Raw genomic sequence first — 5,000 nt, forward strand, 5'->3', positions numbered from 1 at the left:
CATTTTTAATAGATGTATAAAACAAAGTTATGGAAACAGTGAGCTGCAGCTGAATTGTCTTCTAAAATTTGAATAATTTATTTCTGGTGTGATCACTTTCTTACACTTTTGCACAGATATTGTCGTAAGTTTATTTTCATCACAGTTATGTTTAGTGATGCAAAATGAATAGAAATATAACAAATCGGGCATGTTTTTAAACTGCATGTTCTGTGCAAGTTCTGTCAATTACTGCATCGATTTTTTTGCTTAATACACAGGAGTATTATGGCTGCTTTCGGCTGAAAACGCGCATGTGTGTTATTTGAATTGCTGCTATTTAGTTTCTGATGTGCAATAATACATGTCTCGCAGGTTTTAAAACTGTTTTATATTAACGATAACTTCCAAGTAAGCTGTGTATAAGTATTTAAAAATAAACGTACGGAAAAAACGATAGCTTGATATTGATTGAAAAGGTTGTTTTCGTCGGTGACTGTAACAGAAAAAAGTAGTGTCTATATGATGTTTTTGACGGTACAAGTTTACATGTACGCGAATGAAAATTAGCATGCGGCTTCTCAGCATATCCCGTGGAATGACATTACTTGCTCTCTCTCTCTCTCTCTCTCTCCTCTCTCTCTCTCTCTCTCTATATATATATATATATATATATATATATGTATATATAATATATATAATATATATATTATATATAATTACATGATATAACAATATATTATTTAATATATTATATGTATAATATATCTGTATATACTTGATAATGAGGACTGTTTGCCCTTGAAAACGCATAACTTATTTTTTAGTAAATAACTAACCTCCGCTGGATATCATCCAGTTTGAATGAGGTCCTTTTAGTAATATATATATATATATATATATATATATATATATATATATATATATATATATATATATATATATATCACAGATACCATGTAATAATAATTTTCCGCTCATATCTTTTCAACCCTATCATTTTTCCATCACTCCTTTTCTGAATAGGTTATTAGCCATGCAGTTAACCCCATAGACTTTGAGATAAAAGTGAACCTTTTGATGTCGGCTTTTAAATTGAGGATCCATCATCTTGGCCGAGATGAGCTGAGATGAAGTTCCGATCTTGATCGATGATGCTCTTTTCCCGAGAAGAATTGCATTTGGAAAGAAGGTTAAAAGACGTAATGTTCCGTTATTTCTTGCCCTAAGGGAAAATTGATTTTTTTCTAGTGCTGGCAATTATCTGATTGCAAAATTAGTGACTTTAAAACTGGTTAAATATGGATATAAATACAGGCATAAACCTATCCTGCATAGTTCGTACGAATTATACGTTTAAGAGCGAACAAAAGCTTGCTTGCGTCTGCGCCTGTAAGGGTTCATGTGTGTATATGTATGTACAATACATACATACATATCCATATATATGTATATTATGTGAAATTTATGTATTTGTATAATGTAGAATCAACTGATCACTATATACTGGATACGTATACAAATGTAATGATCACAGTGCCTTCTTAACAATCTCTTGAATTCTTCACACTTTTTGGATACGCTTGTATAACTATAAAGTCTCAAATCCAATTGGGAGATTATGAAGAAATTCTGGCGCCTGCGGCAGGATTCGAACCCGCATCCACACGCCGAAATTTCTTCAGATTCCTTCATTTGGATTTAAGGATATGTAGTGCGAAGCGTTGCCAAAAAGTGTGAAGAATTTGGGAAGTTAAAAGGGCACTGTGGGTATTTCTTTTATGCATACATAATATATATATATATAATATATGTGTGTGTGTGTGTGTGTGAATTATGTTACTACTCGAGGTGACTTCCTTCACGTTAAAGGGAATAATGCAATATTTTTCACTATTGATGAATAATTCTGTTTTTTACGTATATAATGAAAATGACTTAAGAGGCTTTCCTTGCACTGATACGATGCCATACTATATTGCATCATTATCATCGAATTACAAACGTTATTATCAGTATTACCCTACTGCTGTAGGTATTATTATTATTATTATTATTATTATTATTAGTAGTAGTAGTAGTAGTAGTAGTAGTAGTAGTAGTAGTAGTAGTAGTATTATTATTATTATTATTATTATTATTATTATTGTTATTATTATTATTATTTTTGTTATTATTATTAAAGTAGTTTGATTTTTGTTAGTACAGTATACAGCATATGCACATCTGGCACTAAATCAGGTTAATTTTCGAAGATGATACATTTCAAAAGTAATAACTTGCTGGTAAAGCACCTTGGTAGCCTAATTACCTGTCAAAAAATAATGTAGGTCTTTTTAAAGTCCACTTATGGACCTTCTTTCTCTCACGGGAGTTATAGCGTGGTGTGTGTGTGTGTGTGTGTGTGTGTGCGTGGGGGGTGGGGGGAGCAGGCAGTATCGCCTCATAAAGCAGCCCACTTCAAAAACCAGAATCTCCAACTATTCAGATCGTATTGCCTTCAGGTCCGTGAATTATTATTCGAGAATGTGTTTTCAAGGAGACAGCAAGGAAAGATTTGTTGCTATCGTGATGATTAATTGTTTCCCGTGCTGGATAACGAGAGAGAGAGAGAGAGAGAGAGAGAGAGAGAGAGAGAGAGAGAGAGAGAGAGAGAGCGATGGACTCAACCCGTTTTATTTTTCTTCTTCCCTCTGTTTTGTCTTTTATTTTCTAATTTTCTTGAGTGTTTGGCGCAATTTTACTTTGTTAGATGTATCTTTTGTCTTTTTTTGTTAAACTTCTTACTCTTTTCAGCATCAATTAACACCAATTAGCCAAAGTAGACATCTCGCAGTTACTGCTTTGCATCAGTTCACCATACCCAAAACTTAAATATTTGATCATGCAGACAGATTTACATTAATCACAAGATACATATCATATCGTTTAATTACAATGGCGTCCTTTGGATAGAAGATAAAAACTTCCTATGTTTTTTATACACAAATAGCTTATTGAATAAATAAGTTGAGTTGCTTCCGCAATTATATATTCTTTTTTTTTTCTAATGAGCGCTTGGTTCTTACAAATGCTTGATTTTTAAAGCTGATAAAGGATAAGTCGGGTCCTAATGTGATAAGTGGTTCTTAAATAACCAAGATGATCTGAATAAATACTTCCCTTACCCTGCACGAGTTGGAATTGACACACGATAATAATCAAAATGGTCCGGGTGACGTCGGTTGAGTAACCGGTAGATTCAAAATAAAATCTTAACGTCATCGGTGGGAGTTAATGTCGACAACGCATGTCAGTGATAAATGCATGACTTTCCCTTGATTACTGACGTCTTTACGGAAATTAGAGATAACTTGCGAAATATGAGGCACATAAATTATTCTCGTTATTTAAGTTGATATCCCCTGGCTGCTTCGTAGGCCTATGCTCATAGACCGGAATAATGGGGGAGTAGGTTGTCACTGGATTTCCTTCGCTTTTTCCTTCCTCCCTTTGTTCCTCTTTACTCGGAAGACTCCGGGGAACAAAATGTTGATAGTTAAGTTCTTTGAAGAAAAAATAAAACGTGCGTGATAGAACCTATTATACTGAATGGGAGTTGGATGATAAAAATCGATTTTATTCCTTGAAAAATGGGATTGGTCAAAAGTTTTCAGGTAAGTTTCATGTTTTTTCTGAATTTGTTCGCACCCAAACGAGCGCTTACACACACACACACACACACACACACACTAGCGCGCGCACATTTATGTGCAATATATATATATATATATATATATATATATATATATATATATATATATATATATATTAGTGTGAATGTATTTATATATATAGTATATATATATAATCAGAGAAAGAAAAAAAATCATAGTTGAGTAACTCATTAAGGATACCTCTTGTGCAAGACGAACTCGCTTAACCGTCCTGCCGTTAAGGAAAGAAAAAAACTAGTGAGTAATTAAGCACAATGAAATATTTGGCAAACATCCCAGATGGAGAGGGAACCGAAGTAACTAATACTCTTTTAAAAGTCTGCCTTCTCCATCCCATTCCTGAATTTTATTATAATGGAAGAATGTTTTCTTACTCGAGGATATAAATTCCGCGAAGGCCGCGGTTTAAAACTTTATGTACTTGTTGTGATGAGCTTTTCTGGACTTGCTTTTACCGAAGAAAACTTGCATTGTCCGCTCTCAGGCTGCTGCAGCCTCTTCAGTCGTCCTGGAAGAAGCAGCTTCTGATTCCAGTGGCTAACAAATATGGCTCTTATTTTGTAGTAACAGTTCGTGTTCCTCTCTTTTTCTCCCCATGAGAGTTTGTCATATATATCTCTCAATCTACTTATGTATCTATCTCATTTTGACAGTGGTATTTGTGAAATACCCTACTCGAGTCTGCATCTGTGAAATTAACTTTTCCCGACTGCTGTGAACTTTTTTTATCAATTAATATTGGTAACTGCATATGAATGTTAATTTTAGATATCTTTAATGACTCATTGTGATGATTATTATTACTGGTGACGGTATTGACTTGTTTCGACCTCCTCGAAGGTCATCATCGGGACGAGTTAGCAGAGGAACTGAAGAAGCATTGTCTTGGTGGCGGTAAGGACATGTTTCGACGCCCTCGAAGGTCAAATTATTATTATTATTATTATTATTATTATTATTATTATTATTATTATTATTATTATTATTATTATTATTATTATTATTATTATTATTCTGCAACCCTACTTAGAAAATACTTGAGTTACATTGCCAAAGATCCCAGTCGGGACAGAAGCCCATCATGGTGAAAGAAATTATGATTGAACAATAACTCATTAAATAGAGATAAGACAAAGAAAAAACAAATATGATAAATAACAAGGTAGAATAGACAAGATGAATAACAAATATGCTATGAAGTGAAATATGCTATGAAGTGATATTCATGACAGCGTGCTCAAAAAAAGTATTTACACCAAGCTTGGGTTCTGAACGCTTTCAATGATTTCTGCATAGCTTCAAAAT

This window comes from Macrobrachium nipponense, chromosome 12 (genome assembly GCF_015104395.2).
Source record: "Macrobrachium nipponense isolate FS-2020 chromosome 12, ASM1510439v2, whole genome shotgun sequence".
NCBI lineage: Eukaryota > Metazoa > Arthropoda > Malacostraca > Decapoda > Palaemonidae > Macrobrachium > Macrobrachium nipponense.